Source organism: Rattus norvegicus, chromosome 4 (genome assembly GCF_021556685.1).
Source record: "Rattus norvegicus strain SHRSP/BbbUtx chromosome 4, alternate assembly SHRSP_T2T, whole genome shotgun sequence".
Lineage (NCBI taxonomy): Eukaryota > Metazoa > Chordata > Mammalia > Rodentia > Muridae > Rattus > Rattus norvegicus.
In genome coordinates, this window is record NC_141537.1 from 48,109,016 (window position 1) to 48,119,433 (window position 10,418).

The window sequence follows — 10,418 nt, forward strand, 5'->3', positions numbered from 1 at the left end:
TTTCACATCTAGGTCAAAGTTCATCATTTACAGAGGTGACAGTAGGAATCAAGGCAGGAGCTTGGAGCAGAAACCATTGAGAGTCTTTGTGGTGCTTTTGTGTTAATGAGGCTGCTGCGGGTACCTGGAAGAGAATGGGGGACAAGAGACGTGAAGAAGGACGCCAAGACAAGAGTCTGATCAAGGTGACAATTTCATTTTTTCCCAAGGCTGAATTTATACCATAACAGGTATCAGAGAGAGGGGGTAAGTGGGAAACCTTTACGCAGGCCAAGGACACAGTATTCGTGTGGTCAGCAGATGTCAGCAGGATGTTGGTTTCTCAGAAAGGTTACAGGTCATCACATTGGGCATCTTGACCTCAGATGCATTTCTCAGCAAGACCACAACTTTGTCATATCATTATTCATCCTGACCACCAGATTTGTATTAGTCTTCTGCAGCTGGCTGGGGATTTTCCATGAACCGAGTTGTACTTAATTCTAATTATTAACATCAATAATGGAGGGTTTTAAGGGCATCACTCCTAACATTTTTGATTGTTGTTAGTGGTATTGCTTTTTTATTTTAAGGTCTTACTTTAATAAAGTTTTTAGTGTGAAAACATTTTAGAGGTACAAAATGTTGGAAATACTACAGAAAATTCTAATATATTACTCACCTTGTGGCTCCAGTTGCTAATAATATATTACCAGTGTTCTTTATCTTAAATTAAGCAATGAACTGTTTTAGTTTATTACTAATAACACTAACAATATTTCGTTTGTTTTGTAGTTTTTGTTGATGACATACAGAAACCAAATTAATTTTCATATGTTGAATTTGCTAATTCAACTTAACTCCAGTAGTTTATGACTTTCTTTGGGTTCTTTATAATCATAGTCATTACAATATTAGAGTACTTGTATGTCTTAGTTAGGATTACTATTATTGTGATGAAATATCATGACCCAAGGCAACTTGGGGAGGAAAGGATTTGACTCATACTTCAATATCAGTTTTCATCACTGAAGGAAATCAGGATAGGAACTCAAACAGGGCGGGAACCTAGAAGTAGGAACTGATGCAGAGACCATGGCAGAGTGCTGCTTACTGGCTTGCTTCTCGTGGCTTATACTGCCTACATTCTTATAGAACCCAAGACTACCAGTCCAGGGATGGCACCACCCACAATGGGCTGGGCCCTCCATATATCAATCATTAATTTAAAGAAACGTGTTACAACCAAATCTTATGGAGACTTTTTCTTTTGTCTTTTTTCCATTTTTTTATTAGATATAGTTCTTTACTTACATTTCAAATGTTATTCCCTTTCTGGGTTTCCTGTCCATAAGCCCCCACTCCTTTTCCCTCCCCCATCCATCCCCCTTACTGTCCCTCCCCCATTGAACTGGGGGTCCAACCATGGCAGGACCAAGGGCTTCCCCTTCCACTGGTGCCCCAACAAGGCTATTCTCTGCTACATATGCAGTTGGAGCTCTGGGTCAGTCCATGTATAGTCTTTTGGTAGTGGTTTAGTCCCTGGAAGCTCTGGTTGGTTGGCATGGGGTTGCAAGCTCCTTCTACTCTTTTAATCCTTCCTTTAATTCCCCCCAAGGGGGTCCTATTCTCAGTTCGGTAGTTTGCGGCTAGCATTGACCTTTGTATTGGACATGCTCTGGATGTGTCTCTCAGGAGAGATCTATATCTGGTCCCTTACAGCATGCATTTTTTAGCTTCATCAATCTTATCCAGTTTTGGTGGCTGTATATATATGGGCCACATGTGGGACAGGCTCTGAATGGCCATTCCTTCAGTCACTGCTCTAAACTTTGCTTCCATATCCCCTCCTATTCTAGAAAATATCCTGAGTGAGGTAACCCAATCACAGAAAAACACACTTAGTATGCACTCATTGATAAGTGGATATTCGCCCAAAAGTTAGAACTACCCAAGATGCAATCCACAGACCACAAGAAGCTCAAGAAGAAGGATGACCAAAATGCAGATGCTCCCACTCCTTCTTAAAAGGGGGAAAAATAACCACAGGAGATTTTTTTCTTAAAGAAGGTTCTGTCCTTTCTACTAATCCTAGCAAGTGTCATGTCAACACAAAACTAGCCAGCACATATGTAATTCTTTATTTCTAATCATTTCTATGCTTTATTCCACCCCAGTTAGCTAGTTAACCAGGAACTCAACCACAATGTTGAATACTGTGGTGTCCACAGATATCTCTTATTACCAATCTTAGGGAAACTATCTTTTATTCATTGAATTATATTGATAATTCAATGTTAAAGAAACTCTGAAAGTCTGGAATAAGTAATAGTTTTCTACATCATTATTAACACTTATACTTTGGGTCTAGAGAGCAGTGGTTGCCCTTCCAGTGGTCCTAAGTTCAATTCTTAGCAACCACATGGTGGCTCACAACCATCTACAATAGGATCTCCTGTTCTCTTCTGTTATTCAGGCATACATGCATACAGAATACTCATACATAAAAAAATCTTCAAAAATAACGACGACAGAAAAAAAATCCCAACTTGTAGTTCAGAAACAGTCTGTTATCATTGGACAACCATTTGGTATATTAAAACAAATAATTAATATTCTGAAATTAATGCCCCACATAGAAATCATCACATTTTTTTCATAGCATTTTCCTTATGTTCATAATCTGTTCCTGGAAAAAGACTTGTGGATCACAGGTTTTAATATCTGTAACCAAATTTTCCTGTACAGATGACTAAACTACTTGATCCCAATTACTGTGGGAAAAAAAGAACCATATATTCATTTCTATGCAAAGTGCTCAAATAACATTAATTAAGACAGGGACCAGGTTTGCCTATTATCACGATGCAAATTGCCAATTTAACAAAGCAAGAATCGCCATTTAATTTATACCCCTTTGTCAGTAAATGTAAACCTTTTAACAAATACTTCTAGAATGCTTTGTTTGTATGAAATAGAGTTCTAAAGTTCTTGATTTTGTTCACACTGATGAGTTTGTTTCTAAGTGTGACAAATTGGACAGACTCCAGATCTGATAGCTTCAGGGAGATGCACACCACTTCTCTTGAATCAGTTTCAGGCAATACACCTGAAAATTCTGTGGCTTACGTCTCTCAATTTTGATAACACTCTCACTTAATATTACTTATTGTGCTTTAATCTAAAGTCTTAAATAATGCTTTATGTCATATTAAAATAATTTGTACTTTCCCTTAAAGAAAAACCCTGAAAAGGTTTTTGTGTCCTTTATCCAAATATTAGTGAAAGCTCTTATAAAAATATACAGTAAGTTGTGATTTGTATCTATTACTTAGGGCTGTACAGAACAAGTCAAAATACAGATTATAATCTCTGTATTTGAACCACAAGTGATAAATTCAGATTGATGTATGATTCTGAAGAATGGCACATAAATATTATGATGCATAGAAAAGATAGAGGCTTTGGTAGGAAGACACGTGATGTAGTTTATGTTGTGAAGCAGAGGGTCTGACTCATTGATTTGTTTTGTAAATTTTTGTGAGAATGTATACAGATCCATTCCTTCAAGTGCCGTTGGTGAAAAGTTACCCAATTCAAAGGCAAAATTAAAGGTTGCCACAGAGGTCACTTGGCTAAGAGAGCCGAAAACATCTACCATCTCTCTGTAGATAGACTTGCCAGCTGACTTAAGGAGAGAATTTTAGCAGCAGGTGAAGAATAACTGTGCTAGGGAGAAATCAGATTCATCAACAATTAGCAGTGTTAGAAGTGAAAAAAATTATAAGAGAAAAAAGATGGAAAATAATAAAATAATCATATATCCCATTTTTACTGATGAGGAGAATAATGTTCTCAAGCGTGAACTGTGGGAATAAAGTGGAAAATAACTTTCCAGAATGTTATGCACTTACTCTTAGCCCAGTAATTGTGAGACATATGCATGTGCTTCATTAATTGATCTAGGTACATCAACTATTTTCCCCAAACACAAAGCGGTGAATGTAAAAAGCAATAATGTGTCTATGAAATATTTACAATGAAGGGACTCTGTATTGCACATAGGTATAGTAATGTAGAAATGGCGACAAAACTTCATAGCAGCAGTAGTAGGGAGAAAAGGAGTTAGCGTTGTTATTGTTGTTGTTGTTGGTGGTGGTGGTAGGGTTGGTGGTGGTGAAAAGCGGCTATAGGTAGATGTCACTAAACACAGGGGTATAAACTGTCAGGAGCAGAATGAAAACACACTGGTCCTATTAGTCACTAGAGCAAGTAGACTGTATCTTTTAAAGCAGAACCCAAAACGCTCCATCCAGCACCACAAGTCAGAATGAGAAGTAAGCAACTGTCTGTCATCAGTAAGAAACTTGGGGAAAGTTTCGGCATATTAATGGGAAGCAGATGGTTGGGGGTGGAGTGGGGAGAAAGAACTTGGCATCAAAGAAGCAATGCAGTGACAGCAAATGGCTCATTCAAGAATGTTGACAGTGGATGAAAATGAAGAGGGCGTTAGCTTTTGAGTGTTGAACGCCCCCCAAAGAATCATGTGGAGCAATTTGGAGATGATCAGCTTATAGGAAGTGAGATCCAGTGGAAAGGATGTTTTGTCAGGGAAGTGGCTTATGAAGGAGATCGTCTCACTCTCTTTCCCTGTTTTCTGGTGCCAATATGGTGAGCAGCCTGTCTTAAAAGGTGTTTCTGTCTTTAAGAATTATGCTGCCTCAGGCATAAAGTAACATGGCCAAGTTACAGTAGGCTGAAACGTTTGAAAGTGTCAGACAAAAGAAGTCTATTCTTTTTTTAGTTGTTTGTCTTAAATATTTTGTTACATTGAGATGACTAAAATAGATACATACAGCTAGTCTAAATAAGAAATATTGGACACTTTAATCTCAATCTAGGTAGGCACTCAAATAACTGCACTTTTTTTCTTCTTCAAAATTGAGTTTTCAGCTGGCTATGATGCTTTACATCTACAATCTTGCATCTGGGAGCCTAATTCAGGGTTATTGATGTTGAATTAAAGGCAGACCTAAACTATATTGTGAGCTCTGTCTCAAAAGAAATCTTGAATCTTCATATTAGCAAAACTAAATGACTTAAGCAAAAATCCTTTTCTTTAAGGGAAAGTACAAATTATTTTAATATGACATAAAGCATTATTTAAGACTTTAGATTAAAGCACAATAAGTAATATTAAGTGAGAGTGTTATCAAAATTGAGAGACGTAAGCCACAGAATTTTCAGGTGTATTGCCTGAAACTGATTCAAGAGAAGTGGTGTGCATCTCCCTGAAGCTATCAGATCTGGAGTCTGTCCAATTTGTCACACTTAGAAACAAACTCATCAGTGTGAACAAAATCAAGAACTTTAGAACTCTATTTCATTAATCAACGGAGATCACAATGTTGGTATGTAAGGTACTTATTTTGATAAAGAGTTTGATTGCCAAACCATCTAGACTCAACAGTATGACAAGTGATCCCAATTATTGCTATGGCATTTGGTGACCAAGGCTGAAAATAAACTTACTTCAAAGGAATGTTTAATGCCATCTGTGATGGTTTGAGTATGTTTGGCCAAGGGAGTGTCACTATTTGGAAGTGTGGCCTTGTTGGAGTAGGTGTGGCTTATTTGAGTAGGTGTGTCACTGTGGGCTTGGGCTATAAGACCCTGGTCCTAGCTGTCTGAAAGCCAGTCTTCTACTGTCTGCCTTTGTATGAAGATGTAGAACTCTCAGCTCCTCCAGCCCCACATCTGCCTGGATGCTGCCATGCTCACACATTGATAATAATGGACTGAATCTCTGAATCTACAAGCCAGTCTCAGATAAACTTTTTAAGAGTTGCCTTGGTCACAGTATCTGTTCACAGCAGTAAAACTCTAAGACACCAGCTGACCTTGACATGACAAACTTTGAATGGTTGATATTTTGGTCAAGTAGCTTCTTGAATCTGCCTAACAGGGCATTTCTCCAAAGACCAAGGCACTTTCTTACAAAATTCCTCCTATATCTTCATTTCTTCACACAGTACTGAAACATATTGCCATGTCTTTCAAATGCTAATACTTTCTGCCATAGGAACAAATAGAAATGTGAAAATGACGATGTTTCTCTGCCCTTCATGTTCTACCAACACCAATGCTCAACTGTAAGGACTCCTGTGCTCCCTTTTATGCAGATGATAACTTTTCATTTGCATTATAAGATCATAAGTACATGCTAAAAGATGAAGTTAATAGCCTTTAAATTAGTCATAATCAATGTTCATTATTTTTACTATTTTTACTATTTCTGACAATAAATACAATTTCATTATTTATTAAATTTCTTCTCTAAATAAAGTTTCTTTACTTAAGTTTTGAAAGATACCTTGAACATTAGTACTACCCCAACATATCCTTGTCCTCAAAAGTAATCACAAGAGAACCTATGATCCATGGACAGATATAACTCAGCCTAGGGTGGGATTTTTCTGGTGATAAGGCTATTGTTACACCACTCACACCCCTATATGTAACCTTTCTTCATGATCCTGACCAATAAAGTCATCAGTTTGCAAAGAAAAACATGTTTACAAAACCACAAAGATAACAGGTGAAGTATTTTTATCTTTTTTGAGAGTAGGCCTTATGTATAGGTGAGTTGGCCTGACATTTCACTATATAGAATAGGTTAGTTTCAAACTCAGAAATTTACCATCATGCCTAGCTGAAGTCATATTTTTATGATTTGTTTCAGTATCACTATAGTGAATACTCATCACATTTATTATCATGGGCAATAAAATACAACATACTATTTTTATTTCTTCTCATGAAAATTTTAACACAAATCTGTAATCCTACTCTTATATTGAGAGACTGTAAAAATATTAGCTTATCCTATCATCAGAACTGCTCTGATTTAACAAAGCCTGAGAAGGGTGACAGCTCAATATTTGAAAAAAAAAAAAAGGCTATAGAATATACCAATAATTCATACACAATGTTCCTTAGAATAATTTCTTTTAAATGAGACCAATTTTCATGTAAATAACCTGTCTTGCACATCAATGAGTTCCGAGGATGCACACAAAGACTATCATTAAAGCACATACATAATCACTGTGTAGGTGGTAAGTAGATCGCTCCTGAGAGACACAGCCAGAATACAGCAAATACAGAGGCGAATGCCAGCAGCAAACCACTGAACTGAGAATAGGACCCCCGTTGAAGGAATCAGAGAAAGAACTGGAAGAGCTTGAAGGGGCTCGAGACCCCATATGTACAACAATGCCAAGCAACCAGAGCTTCCAGGGACTAAGCCACTACCTAAAGACTATACATGGACTGACCCTGGACTCTGACCTCATAGGTAGCAATGAATATCCTAGTAAGAGCACCAGTGGAAGGGGAAGCCCTGGGTCCTGCTAAGACTGAATCCCCAGTGAACTAGACTGGTGGGGGGAGGGCGGCAATGGGGGGAGGGCTGGGAGGGGAACACACATAAGGAAGGGGAGGGGGGAAGGGGATGTTTGCCTGGATACCGGGAAAGGGGATAACACTCGAAATGTATATAAGAAATACTCAAGTTAATAAAAAAAAAAGTGTAGGACCTAAAAAAAAAAAAAAAACAAAAAAACAAACATTTTTCATACATAAAAGGGTATAGATCTTTTGTACCTAAATCAGTGTTTATTTTGTACAGTTCATTCAATGCAATCTATAGCACTGTAAGACAAGGGAGTGGTTGAAAGTAAGCTCAAAGATAAATGATAGGGAATTAAAGTGTTCACAGGGAGTGGGATAAAGGCTCTTCTTTCAGAAGCTCTTTGAAAGTTTGGTGAGCTGATGATACACTAGGTACTGAAGGAAGCTTCTCTGTGCACTGAGTCAGCAGTGACTCTAGCTAATTCTCACATTCAGAAAGTTTGTGGGGTTGAATCTCCATGGGTAGACAGTATATTCTGAATGACAAGACCTTAGCGCTTCCCACTAAAAGGCTAGAAAGATATGATATACAGCAGTGCATTTTCATTTCAAGACTATAGCTAGGTTTGTGTTTTGTAGAAAACTTCAACCAGAGTTAATATTTAGCATGTAGGAACTATGGATACATGTATGTACACATGTACAGTGAATATGATTCAACCCCGTACAGATTAATTGGCCAGCTACTTAACTATCTTAATCTTAGACCTTGTCCTAGTTCAGGCCAAAAGCAACTTGGAGGGTCCAAGGGTTTAATCTGGTTTCTACTTCCACACCAGTTTTCATCATCAAAGGGTGCCAAGGCAGGGACTCAAACAGAACAGGAACCTGCAAAGCAAGAACTGCTGCAGAAGCCATGGAGGAGTGCTTCTTTCTGGCTTGCTCAGCATGCTTTCTTATAAAATACAGGAAAATCAGCCAACGGTTAACAGAATGGGCGGGCCCTCCTCCATCCATCATTAATGAAGAAAATGCCCTGGAGGCTTGCCCAACACTGGTCTTATAGAAGCATTTTCTTAACTGAAGTTCGCTCCTCTCAGAAACCTTTAGCTTGTGTTAAGTTGACATAAAACTATTCAGCACGATCAATCTCTTTTTGATGTGACACAGAAACAAATCACTGTTAAGCCGCAATCTTTCCTTTCTTGTTCATTTTCAAGATTGCATAATAATATAGACATTGCAATATAAATATTCAAATAGTCAATAAAACTCAAATGTAAAAGTCCCACAGTCATAAATTCAAACACTTTAAAAATTAAATCTCTGGGGCTGGAGGGATGACTCAGTGATTATGAGCACCGGCTGCTCTTCTCGAGGACCTGGGTTCAATTCCTAGCACCCACATGGCCGTTCACAACTGTCTGTAACTTTTGTTCTAGGGGATTCAAACCCCTCATAGTTATATATGCATGCAAAACACCAATGTACAAAAAAAACCCAAAAATAATTTAAAAATTAAGTCTCTTTTAAAAGTATAAAGTATTAAAATCCAAAGTCTTTCAAGGGTGAGTGCCTATATAATAAAATATACTTTCTTACTTCAAAAGGAAGAGTCAGGGCATAGTCACAGTCTGAACAAAAAGAAATCAAACTCCCAAAGAATAAATAGGTTAAAACCCAATTATCTGGCATTCACTCATAATCTTCTACACCCCTGCAAGGGGCTTGGGCTGCTTCTATTGTTTGGTTCTCTGAAGCACACACAGACTGTCTTGTAGCCTTGGCTGGTTGCACTACCCTGCTGCTGTTCTTGGTGGTCATCTCATGGGTACTGGCATCTTCAAAATATTGGAGTCTCTTGCTGTCCCTGGGTTGCATTTTCACCAATAGTCTCCCCTAGACTTTCTTCAGGGATTTTAATACGTTGTACGCCAAACAGTGCAAGCCACCACTGCTCTCCATGACCCCTTCGTGCCTTCCAAACCAGTACCAAGTCTGGTGTCAGCATGAGGTATAGGTTTCGCTGCTTCTGAAACACCTCTTCTGTGAACTGACCCGAGGAAACATTTCATTCAGTAACTCTGGTCTTGTGTTACTCACAGCTGATTCTTCAGCACCCACTGAGCAGACCCTGCAGAATCTTCACACCAAAGGTCTGACACAGTCCTTGCTTCCCTCTGAAACTTCACAAGCTAGGCTGCCATCTTCTGCACTGCTTTAGGAAGGTAACATTCTTATCTTCCAAGCTCCTACAGAACAGCTTGCTGAGTTTTCAAAACTCGTTGGCTGTTCCTAATCCAAAGTTCCGAAGTCCTTCTACAATCCTCCTCAAAGCAATATAGTCAGGTCTGTCACAGAAATGCCCCCCACTACCCTAGTACCAAGTTCTGTCCTAGCTAGGGTTACTATTGTTGTTATAAAACATCATGACCAAAATAGTAAACTGAGGAGGAAAAGGTTTATTTCACTCATAGTTCCATCAAAAGAAGTCAGGGCAGGAACTCAAGCAGGGCAGGAACCTGGAGGAATCTGGGTAAGAACAGGTCTCTTGTGTATGGAGGCAGGAGGTGATGCAGAGGCCATAGAGGAGTGCTGCTACCTGGTTTGCTCCCATGGCTTGCCCAGTTTGTTTTCTTATAAAACCCAGGACCACCAGCCCAGGGATGGAACCTCCCACAATGGGTGGGGCACTTCTACCTCAACAACTAGTTAGGAAAATGCCCTATAGCCTTGCCTGTAGCTTCATTTTATGGAAGGATTTCCTTAAAAGACCCCTCCAGCCCCCAGATCACTTTATCTTGTGTCAAGGTGACAAAATACTAGTCAGCAAAGGGTAGATATTTGTTGTTTCCTCAGCATGCTTTCTTTTATTTTCAACTCAAAGGATATTGATTTTCTTTAAAACTCACACATTCCGGGGTTAGGGATTTAGCTCAGTGGTAGAGCGCTTGCCTAGCAAGCACAAGGCCCTGGGTTCGGTCCCCAGCTCCGAAAAAAAGAACCAAAAAAAAAAAAAAAAAAAA